Raw genomic sequence first — 12,052 nt, 5'->3', positions numbered from 1 at the left:
TTTCCTGGCCAGTATTGCCAATGAGTTGGCATACGATGCTGGTGCGCTCCGTACCACCTTCCGCCACATGGGTCGTGTCCACCTGACTTCATCTGGATCTTTAGGTAACTGCTCACCGTCCGGGTCACTATAAATCACCTCTAGCATGCCTAATTCCCTCAGGTACTGGACACCCTTCTCTACGGTGGTCCATTTGCCTGGGCGATATATAACATCCTCCTTGAAGGGATACCTTTCCTTCACGCTTGACAGAAGTCGCCTCCAGAGGCTGAGGGTTTTTGCCCCTTTTCCAATTGCTTTGTCAATGCCCCCTTCCCTAGAAAGGGATCCCAGCTGCTTGGCTTCCTTACCCTCTAAATCCAGGCTACTGGCCCCGTTATCCCAGCATTGGAGCAGCCAGGTGATGATGTGCTCGCCTGGATGACAACTGAAATCTTTTCGCATATCTCACAGCTCACTCAGGGATAGGGATCAGGTGGTTACCATCTCATTTATGGGTTCTTCCTCCTCTGGTTCTCGTGATGGCCCTGGTTCATCTTCATCCCTTACTAAATGAGCTGATTTCCTCGTGTATTTTTTCTTCTGTATAGGGGCAACTGATACTGGCACGGGTTGGTTCTCTGATTTAGCCACGGTGCCTGTCACTGGGGTTGGAGTAGCCGCAGTGCCCATGGCTTTGGTTTGAGTAGCCGCAGTGCTCGTGGCTGTGGTTGGAGTAGCCACAGTGCCTGGGGCAAGGGTTTGAGTAGCCGCAGTGCCTATAGTGGGGGTTGGAGTAGCTGCAGTGCCTATAGTGGGTGTTTGAGTAGCCACAGTGCTTGTTGTTTTGTCATCAGATCCAGAGACCTTCTCTTTCTTTTGAGGGTACTGATTAGTGTTGACCACGGCTCGATAGGCATGGGCCAGTCCCCAGCATGTTGCAATGATTTGTGTCTCTCTGGAGTTGCCAGGGTCACACCATACTTTTTCCAAATACTTTACTAATTCTTCAGGATTCTGCACTGGTTCAGGGGTGAAGTTCCAAAACACTGGAGGTGCCCACTCTCCTACGTACTTACCCATACTATCCCACACACCCTGCCACTCATAACTCTCCAGCCTTGGGGCAGATCTCCGGATGATATTCTTAAATTGCTTACTGACATTTATCAGAATCGAAACAATATTCCCAAGAATAGAAGAACCTTAACTGCCCAGGGGTGTTCAAGATACTGAAAAGTTGTTGTAATGAAGGAGGAAATATGATAGAAGAAGGGAGCGAAGGTGCCATTCTGTATTTCCTCCACAACAAGCTTCTCAGAGGAAGAAGTATAATTGCTAACTCTCTCCATGAGGTAGTACCCGAAGTACAGTAGTGACTTGTGTATGAAACCCAGATACCAAGCAATGCTCAAGGTCAGTGTTTTGATAAGGAGCCTCCCAAGCAAAAGATCATGAATCACTGCACAGCATAGCACACTGCACAAACCAACACCAAGCTTTAACATGTACAGCAAAAAAAAGAACATGGCACAGATCAGATGAACTAATATCGTGACTGGCAACTGTTAACAGACTCCTTAATACACTCTGGTTAATCTGTCATTATCTCAAACCCTTCGTGCCCCACGTTGGGCGCCAAAAAGGACTGTCGTGGTTTAGCCCCAGCCAGCAACTAAGCACCACACAGCCGCTCGCTCACTCCCCCTACCCCGATGGGATGGGGGAGAGAATTGGAGGAGTAAGAGTGAGAAACACTCCTGGGTTGAGATAAGAACAGTTTACTAACTGAAATAATGTAAAAGAGTAATGATAATAATAACAATATAATAATGATAATAATAATAATATACAATGCAAGTGATGCACAGGGCAATTGCTCACCACCCACCGACCGATACCCAGACAGTTCCAGAGCAGCGATCGCTGCTCCCCGGCCAACCCCCCCCAAGTTTATATACTGAGCAGGACGTGACATGGTATGGAATAGCCCTTTGGACAGTTTGGATCAACTATTCTGGCTGTGTCCCCTCCCAGGTTCTTGTGTACCTGGCAGAGCATGGGAAGCTGAAAAGTCCTTGACTAGTGTAAGCACTACTTAGCAACAACTAAAACATCAGTGTGTGATCAGCATTCTTCTCATCCTAAATCCAAAACACCACACTATGCCAGCTACTAGGAACAAAATTAACTATCCCAGCTGAAACCATGACATTATATAAAATATCAAGAAAAGAAAACAGTAAACCCATAAACAGAGGTGTGGAAAAGGCAGACGTTCAACAGACAGTCCTTCATGAATGAAGGAGGAAGGAAGCAGAAGGAAGTATCTATCCCATATGATGTAGCGGATGGAAAAGACAGAGTATCTTCTGTGATGAGGAACACTATGTGGCTCTATCTGCTAATAATAAGCATTTTCAATCCAGTGGGTGCAGGTAATTTAAAGATGAAAGCTTAGAGGGACTAGCTGAGAAATTCTCTTAACCAGTAAATTTAATTTTTAACAGTGCTTTGAAAACTGGGAAGCTCCACCATACTAAACATCTGTTAACATAATTCCAGTATTTGAAAGGTACAAATGGTGATCATAGGAAAGATAAACTGAAGTTAACTTGACATCATGCCTGGACAAATGATAATAAAAACAGTCCTGTTGATATGGATTTCTTCAAATATTTGACTTAAAAAAATCCAACATCCTAATAAAAATGTGAAGATATGGAATCAACAGGCTGCACAACAGAACAATTAAAAATCATCTTTTGCAAGTACGGTCATAAGAGAGGAAGTATCAGTAAGTTGGGCCATTATGTATAAGGCCACCCAGTAACAATCACATTACAACAGTAATAACCTTTTTAAAAAACAATAACTAAGGTACAAATGTAGAAACATTGCTGGTAAAGCTGATATTTGTATTGCTGAGGTAATCTATGAGAGGAGGAAGGATACTTTTATGGAGTGATTTGAATCATTTGGTGAAAAGTTCATGTCCGACCAACTTGAGTTTGAATACCAAGAAGCTGCTAAAAGGGGACTGCAGTAAGTAAAGGTGCTGGGCTGAGTTTCAGGAGACACATTTATTTCCCACATCAGTAGTAGCTTTTCTATTTAATTGTGGGAAGCCAAATAAATTACTCCACTTGTGAAATGGAGACAATATTGCTTGCTAGTAATGAACGTGGTGCAGTGTTTTAAAAACTCTGTTACCAGCAATAAAAACAGACTTCAATTTGTGCTGTTGTAATCATCATGACTTAAGGATATATATGAGAGGCATGACCTGGGAACAGGTAATGTCCTTTATTAAAAATACTCCCTCTCTGGGTCCTGCCCATGCAGAGCCTGCGAGAGATCCTCTGCAGGACTGAGTAGGATTTTTGTAAAGTGGAGATTACTTCTGACAAACATTTCCTGTCAGACTGTGAATTAGAATCATAGAATCATAGAATCATCTAGGTTGGAAAAGACCTTTAAGATCATCCAGTCCAACCATTAACCTACACTACCAAGCCCACTCTAGACTAATCAAGGGTAGACCAGACTAAACCATATCCCGAAGTGCCACATCTACCCGTTTTTTAAACGCCTCCAGGGATGGTGACTCCACCACCTCTCTGGGCAGCCTGTTCCAATGCCTGACCACCCTTTCCGTAAAGAAATTTTTCCTAATTTCCAGTCTAAACCTCCCCTGGCGCAGCTTAAGCCCATTTCCTCTTGTCCTATCGCTAGCTACTTGGGAGAAGAGACCAACACCCACCTCACTACAACCTCCTTTCAGGTAGTTGTAGAGAGCGATAAGGTCTCCCCTCAGCCTCCTCTTTTCCAGGCTAAACAACCCCAGTTCCCTCAGCCGCTCCTCATAAGACTTGTTCTCCAGACCCTTCACCAGCTTCGTTGCCCGCCTCTGAACACGCTCCAGCACCTCAATGTCTTTCTTGTAGTGAGGGGCCCAAAACTGGACACAGTATTCCAGGTGCGGCCTCACCAGCACCGAGTACAGGGGGACAATCACCTCCCTGCTCCTGCTGGCCACAGCATTCCTGATACAAGCCAGGATGCTGTTGGCCTTCTTGGCCACCTGGGCACACTGCTGGCTCATGTTCAGCCGGCTATCTACTAACACCCCCAGGTCCTTTTCGGCCAGGCAGCTTTCCAGCCACTCCTCCCCAAGCCTGTAGCGTTGCATGGGGTTGTTGTGACCCAAGTGCAGGACCCGGCACTTGGCCTTGTTGAACCTCATACAGTTGGCCACGGCCCATCGATCCAGTCTGTCCAGGTCCCTCTGCAGGGCCATCCTACCCTCGAGCAGATCGACACTCCCACCCAATTTGGTGTCGTCTGCAAACTTACTGAGGGTGCACTCGATCCCCTCATCCAGATCATTGATAAAGATATTGAACAAGACTGGCCCTAAAACAGAGCCCTGGGGAACACCGCTCGTGACCGGCCGCCAACTGGACTTAACTCCATTTACAACTACTCTCTGGGCTCGGCCACCCAACCAGTTCTTTACCCAGCGAAGAGTATGCCTGTCTAAGCCGTGAGCTGCCAGCTTCCCGAGGAGGATATTATGCGAGACGGTGTCAAAAGCTTTGCTAAAGTCGAGGTAGATGACATCCACAGCCTTTCCATCATCTACCAGGCGGGTCACCAGGTCATAGAAGGAGATCAGGTTGGTCAAGCAGGACCTGCCTTTTGTGAACCCATGCTGGCTGGGCCTGATCCCCTGGTTGACCTGTACTTGCCTGTGGAGTTCGCTCAAGATGAACCTCTCCATAATCTTCCCCGGCACCGAGGTCAGGCTGACAGGCCTGTAGTTCCCCGGGTCCTCCTTCCGGCCCTTCTTGTAGATGGGCGTCACGTTGGCAAGCCTCCAGTCATCAGGGACCTCCCCTGTTAACCAGGACTGTTGATAGATGATGGAAAGTGGCTTGGCAAGCTCCTCTGCCAGCTCCCTCAGTACTCTTGGGTGGATCCCATCCGGCCCCATAGACTTGTGAGCGTCCAGTTGGCATAGCAGGTCATTAACTGCTTCCTCCTGGACTATGAGGGCTCCATTCTGGTCCCTATCCCTATCCTCTTGCTCAAGGGCCTGAGTACCCTGGGGATGACCGGTCTGGCTGTTGAACACAGAGGCAAAGAAGGCGTTAAGTACTTCAGCCTTTTCCTTGTCCTCGGTGACAATGTTCCCCCCCACATCCAGCAAAGAATGGAGATCCTCCTTGGCTCTCCTTTTATTGCTGATGTACTTATAAAAGCATTTTTTATTGTCTTTTATAGCACTGGCCAGATTGAGTTCTAGCTGGGCTTTTGCCTTTCTAATTTCCTCCCTGCAGGACCTAACAAGATCCCTGTACTCCTCCTGAGCTGCCCGCCCCTTCTGCCAAAGGCGGTAGACTCTCCTTTTTTCCCTGAGTCCCCGCAAAAGCTCCCTATTCAGCCAGGACGGTCGATTTCCCCTCCGGTTGGTCTTACGACACACGGGGACAGCCCGCTCCTGCGCCCTTAAGACTTCCTTCTTGAAGAGGGCCCAGCCTTCCTGGACCCCTTTGCCCTTCAGGACCGCCTCCCAAGGGACTTTCCCAACCAGGGTCCTGAAGAGGGCAAAGTCTGCCCTCCGGAAGTCCATGGTAATAGTTTTGGTGCCCCTCCGCTTAGCATCACCCAAAATTGAGAACTTTATCATGTCGTGGTCGCTAAGCCCGAGACGGCCTCCGACCTCGACATTTCCCACAAGCCCTTCTCTGTTGGTAAACAGCAGGTCAAGCGGGGCACCTCCCCTGGTAGGCTCGCTGCATTAGAAAGTTATCCCCCACATGCTCTAGGAACTTCCAAGACTGCTGCCTCTCTGCTGTGTGGTATTTCCAGCAGATGTCTGGCAAGTTGAAGTCCCCCATGAGAACAAGGGCTAGCGATTGCGACACTTCTGCCAGCCGCTTATAGAATGCCTCATCTACCTCTACCTCCTGGTTGGGTGGTCTATAGCAGACTCCCTCGGTTTCCTTATTGGCACTTTGATTTCTGCTCTGGGATTTGAAGCAATAAGGTGTTTAGAGATGAAGGTGAGAGCCCTATTTCTCTGAAAACATGCTTCCCCAAGCCTGCTAAAAAGCAAGTTTTGGAGGAAAAAGCATTCCTGGAGCTGGCAGGTGCGTCCCAGTTGGAGGAACATTCACTTCTCTCTCAGATCCATGAGAAACAGTCAAAAACATGAAAAGACAGCTATGGTTGCCATCTGGAAAGGTTTACTCCTGATTAACCCTTGTTGGGACAGACCAGGGCGACATTTAACCAGGATTCCATTGGTGAGCCCTGCTTAGAATAGAATAGACTAGACTAGACTATTTCAGTTGGAAGGGACCTACAACAATCAACTAGTCCAACTGCCTGACCAGTTCAGGGCTGACCAAAAGTTAAAGCATGTTGTTAAGGGCATTGTCCAAATGCCCCTTAAACACTGACAGGCTTGGAGCATCGACCACCTCTCTAGGGAGCCTGTTCCAGTGTTTGACCGCCCTCTCGGCAAAGAAATGCTTCCTAATGTCAAGTCTGAACCTCCCCTGACACAGCTTTGAACCATTCCCACGCGTCCTGTCACTGGATACCAGGGAGAAGAGATCAGCACCTCCCTCTCCACTTCCCCTCCTCAGGAAGCTGTAGAGAGCAATGAGGTCGCCCCTCAGCCTCCTTCTCTCCAAACTAGACAAACCCAGAGTCCTTAGCTGCTCCTCATAGGACATGCCTTCCAGCCCTTTCACCAGCTTTGTCGCCCTCCTCTGGACGCATTCAAGGACCTTAACATCCTTCTTAAATTGTGGGGCCCAGAACTGCACACAATACTCAAGGTGAGTCTACACCAATGCTAAATACAGCGGGATAATCACCTCTTTTGTCTGGCTGGTTATACTGTGTTTGATGCACCTCAGGATGCGGTTTGCCCTCTTGGCTGCCAGGGCACACTGCTAACTCATGTTGAGCCTGCTGTAAACCAGCACCCCCAGATCCCTTTCTGCAGGGAAAAGTTCTGGTTCTCCAGCCACTCCTCTCCCAGTCTGTACTTGTGTCCGGTGTTACTCCATCCCAGGTGCAGAATCCAGCATTTCGACTTTCATCCCATTAATGTGTATTAGGTTTGTGTGGCAAGGTTTTGGGAGCAGGGAGGCTACAGGGGGGGCTTCTGTGAGAAGATGCCAGAAGCTTCCCCTTATGTCCAATAGAGCCAGTGCCAGCCAGCTCCAAGATGGACCTGCTGCTGGCCGAGGCTGAGCCAATCAGCAATGGTGGCAGTGCCTCTGTGATAACATATTTAAGAAGGGGGCAAAAAACCTGCACAACGGCAACTGCAGCTGAAGAGAGTGAGAATATGTGAGAGGAACAACTCTGCAGACACCAAGGTCAGTGAAGAAGGAGGGGGAGGAGGTACTCTAGGCGCCGGAGAAGAGATTTCCTTGCAGCCTGTGGTAAAGACCATGGTAAGACAGGCTGTCCCCCTGCAGCCCATGGAGGTTAACTGTGGAGCAGATATCCACCTGTAGCCTGTGGAGGACCCCACTGTTGAAGAAGTCACTTTCTAGCTCAAATGGAATCCAATACATAGCATTAGTAGCAAGGTTTGCTAAAGCCTTAGGCTGCAAGCTGTGAACTTTCACCTAGATATGCTGACCGTATACTGAATTTTTACTTAGCTACATGAGGGAAGGCTCCTGAAACCGGTGCAAACCAGAAAGATAAGGTAGCCACAACTGCCAGCAGAAGCTGCATCCATTAAGGTAAGAAAAGGAATGTCCCCCCTGGAGACAGAGAAAAGATCCAATGAGGAACAAGAAGACCCCAGACCCAAATATTGCTATTGGACTGAACCATCGTGTGAGGGGAGGGGAACTTAAATTGTAAGGGTATAACTGTCCAGGGATTTCTTTGTTTAGGGTCCCTCTCGGGAGGCACCCAGCTCGAGCTGTTTTTTACCGCTGTACCACTCAATAAATTAATCTGGCATACATCATGTCAGAGACTCTGCTTCAGGGAAACCTACGGTTGAGCCTGAGGGGAGAGAAAGCGCCTGAGAGCGAGTGTGTGTGTGAGCGAGGAGCCGGAAAACGGGCACCCATGCGCTCAGTGGAGCTGCCCGCTGCGAAGGGACTCCGGTCCCAGCAGTTAAAGTCTCAGGTGGTGTGTGTGTGACTCCCTGAATGGTGTGTGAATGCTCGGGCAGCAGCTTCTCCTTTAACACCTGCGCCGGAGCAGGTGGGTGCACCCGAAGGAGGCTGTGACCCTGTGGGAAGCCTGCGCTGGAGCAGGCTCCTGGCAGGACCTGTGGACCCATGGAGAGAGAGGAGACCACGCTGGAACAGGTTTGCTGGCAGCACTTGTGACCCCATGGGGGACCCATGTTGGAGCAGTCTGTTCCTGAAGGACTGCACCCCATGGAAGGGACCCACGCTGGAGCAGTTTGTGAAGAACTGCAGCCTGTGGGAAGGACTCACGTTGGAGAAGTTCATGGAGGACTGTCTCCCATGGGAGGGACCCCATGCTGGAGCAGGGGAAGAGTGTGAGGAGTCCTTCCCTTGAGGAGGAAGGAGCAGCAGAAACAATGTGTGATGAACAGATCGCAACCCCCTTTCCCCGTCCCCCTGTGCCACTCAGGGGGATGAGGTAGAGAGTTCAGGAGTAAAGTTAAGCCCAGGAAGAAGGGAGGGGTGGGGGGGAAGGTGTTTTAAGATTTGTTCTTATTTCTCATTTTCCTCCTCTGATTTGATTGGTAATAAATTAATTTCCCCAAGTCGAGTCTGTTTTGCCTGTGACAGTAATTGCTGAATGATCTCTCCCTGTCCTCATCTCAACCTACGAGCCTTTCATTAAATTTTCTCTTCCTTTGTCCAGTTGAGGAGGGCAGTGATAGAATGGCTTTGGTGGGCACCTGGCATCCAGCCAGGTTAACCCACCCCGTAATGATTGCCCAATGCTCCAATCTATCTAGACCCCTCTGCAAGGCCTCTTGTCCCTCAAGAGAGTCAACAGCACTTCCCAGTTTAGTATCATCATCAAACTTGCTAATGGTGCATTCAACTCCTGCACCCAGATCATTGATAAAAATATCGAACAGGACTGGCCCTAGAATTGAGCCCTGAGGAACACCACTGGTGACTGGTCACCAGCCAGATGTAGCCCCATTCACTACAACCCTTTGAGCCCTGCCCTTCAGCCAGTTCTTCACCCAGCACACCATGAACCCACTCATCCCACAGTTGGACAACTTGTCCAGAAGGATGCTGTGAGGGACAGTATCAAAAGCCTTACTAAAATCCAGAAAAAGTACATCCACTGCCTTCCCTTCATCCACTAGGCGGGTGACCTTATCATAGAAGGATATCAAATTAGTTAAACAGAACTTTCCCTTTGTGAACCCATGTTGACTGTGCCTGATGATTGCATTGTCCTTTAAATGCCTTTCAGTAGTACCCAGTATGATCTTTAGGATGAGAGGAAATGGGCTCAAGCTGCGCCAGGGGAGGTTTAGGTTGGATATTAGGAAAAATTTCTTTACGGAAAGGGTGGTCAAGCATTGGAACAGGCTGCCCAGAGAGGTGGTGGAGTCACCATCCCTGGAAGTGTTCAAAAAATGGGTAGATGTGGCACTTCGGGATATGGTTTAGTCTAGTCTGCCCTTGATTGGTTTAGGTGGGCTTGGTAGTGTAGGTTAATGGTTGGACTGGATGATCTTAAAGGTCTTTTCCAACCTAGACGATTCTATGATTCTATGATCTTCTCCATAATTTTTCCAGGAACTGAGGTTGGACTAACAGGTCTGTAGTTTCCTGGGTCTTCCCTCACTCCCTTCTTGTAAATTGGAATTACGTTGGCTAGCTTCCAGTCAGCGGGGACCTCCCCAGACTCCCAAGACCTTTGGTAGATGATTGAGAGGGGTCCTGCCATAACATCTGCTAGCTCCTTCGGTACTCTGGAATGAATCCCATCAGGCCCCATGGACTTGTGAACATTCAGCTGATACAGCTGGTCCCTTACAATTTCAGTGTCCACAAATGGAAAGTCACTGTTCCCACTGTCATGGTCCTCCGACTCAGGGGACCGGTCTATCAGTATTATTAAAGACTGAGGCAAAAAAAGCATTGAATGCCTCCGCTGCTTCTTTTTCCATATTAGTCACATGACCATCCTCTACAAGTATCAGTCCAATGTTTTCTTTAGACCTCCTCTTGCTATTAACATACTTAAAAAAGCCCTTCTTGTTGTCTGAAACAACACTAGCCATTTTCAACTCTAGTTGAGCTTTGGCCTTTCATGTCTTCTCTCTGCATATACAAACCACAGCTCTGTAATCTTCCTGCGAAGCCTGACCTTGCTTCCCATGATCATACAATTTGTTTTTCCTCTTGAGCTCCACGAGGAGTTCCCTGTTCAGCCAAGCTGGTCTTCTGCCCCACTTGCTTTACTTATGACACAATGGAATTGCCTGCACCTGTGCTTCTAAAAGGTGGTTCTTAAAGACTGACCAACACTCGTGGACTCCTAAGCCCTCAAAAGCAGATTCCCAGGGTACTTTGCTAAATAGCTCCCTGAATAGCTTCAGGTTTGCTCTCCTGAAGTCCAGGGTAGCAACTCCGCTGTCCTTTTTTCCAGTGCTTAAACACTGCTTTGTTCCTGGAAGTTTTATGGACAATTAAACACAAAATAGCTTTGCCAATGTTAACATGGAACAAGTTTCATTACACTTAAAATGAGCTATTTATAGCAAGCTGTGGCTACTTTGTATTTCCAAACTCAAGAGCACAATATACTGTCTCTTTTTATGACCACGCTTTGGAACCTTCGACCACCCAGTGAGCTGGAAGGACCTGATGCCACATTCCCTTCGGTGTGCAAAGAGCCTGGTGTTTTAGGGTAGGACAGAGCTTTACTTAGACACCAAAATGTTAGGCGCCTTAAAAATGTGTAAAGGAGAAAAACACACACTTGGCTCCATCAGCACCCAAGAACCTAGGCAGAGGCTGATGCAATCAACTGCAACTTGCTCATTTTTTTAAAAACAGAGCCAGGAGGTAAAATTCATCTTGTTCACATTCATGAAGAGAGGCCAAACAGGCTGAAAGCTCTGGGTGGGACCCTTGACTTGTGAAAGAAGATTTGGCAAACCTTAACTGAATGCTAAATTGTGAGTTCCCTATTCAGTTATTTTCTGCTCTGTTTCTGTGCCCTGTGGATCTCCCATAGCCCTACCCTGCAGTCTCTCCTTTCCAGCTATAACATAGCAGAACACCTAAGAAAATGTGAATTTTTTCAAATACCTGCAAAATTCTGAATGTAAGAGGCCCAAAACTCGCTTGTTTTTGCTGTCCCCTTAAGTGTGAGAGAAGAAAACACTGAGGAAAACAAGCTGATGATGGCAAGCAAGATTTTCACTTGGCAGAGATTGGTGTAAGGTTACTAAAGTCAAGGGCAAGGGCGTGTCCTTACTGTACACGGAGCAAGGACTCAAGAGGGCTTGAAGATGACCCTGAAGTGGCTCTCTGTGCTGTGGCACTGCTTTACAGCAAATATGCACATGCAGATGTTCAGGACACTACTTCACAGCTCTGGGAGTCAGGCTAACCTCTGCTGCTTTGGTACAATTTCAGTCTCACAGAGGCACAACCAGCTCTGTCCACTAACATCTCCCATCCCTGGGCCCACCTAAAGAGCTTTTGGGATTCTGAGAAAAAAGCAGGAAGACAGGGGCTGGGATGAAGTGGCAAGGTTGGAGAGTGGGGCAGTCTTGGAGATGTTTGTGCTATAAGTCCCAGTGCTGAGGAGGCATAAAGTCACAGAGGGCAGAGAGAGCTCAGGACAGCCTTGCTGCGATGGGCAGGCTGCTGTTGGATGCCTCGAGCTCTGTCTTGCCCAGGGCTTGCTCCAGCCTGGCTGTCAGGTTGGGCTGGAGAGCAAGGGCAGGAGGGAAGAGGAGGGAACAGCAGGCACTGCTGGGAAGAGGTGACCACAGGAATGGCCAGACCTTCCCAGTGTCATAAACTGAAGGCAGTGCAGCATGCATGAAAAAGCATGACAAACTTGC

General features: G+C 48.3%; 1 protein-coding gene across 1 annotated transcript in view; it reads right to left on the bottom strand.

Moving 5' to 3' along the window:
- The window catches only part of LOC142596429 (phospholipid-transporting ATPase FetA-like), a 123,332-nt gene that overhangs the window by 29,738 nt on the left and 81,542 nt on the right, over nt 1-12,052 (bottom strand).

Source organism: Pelecanus crispus, chromosome W (assembly GCF_030463565.1).
Source record: "Pelecanus crispus isolate bPelCri1 chromosome W, bPelCri1.pri, whole genome shotgun sequence".
Classification (NCBI taxonomy): Eukaryota; Metazoa; Chordata; class Aves; order Pelecaniformes; family Pelecanidae; genus Pelecanus; species Pelecanus crispus.
Note: the sequence above shows the minus strand (reverse complement) of the source record. Positions and strands in the feature narration are given on the sequence as shown.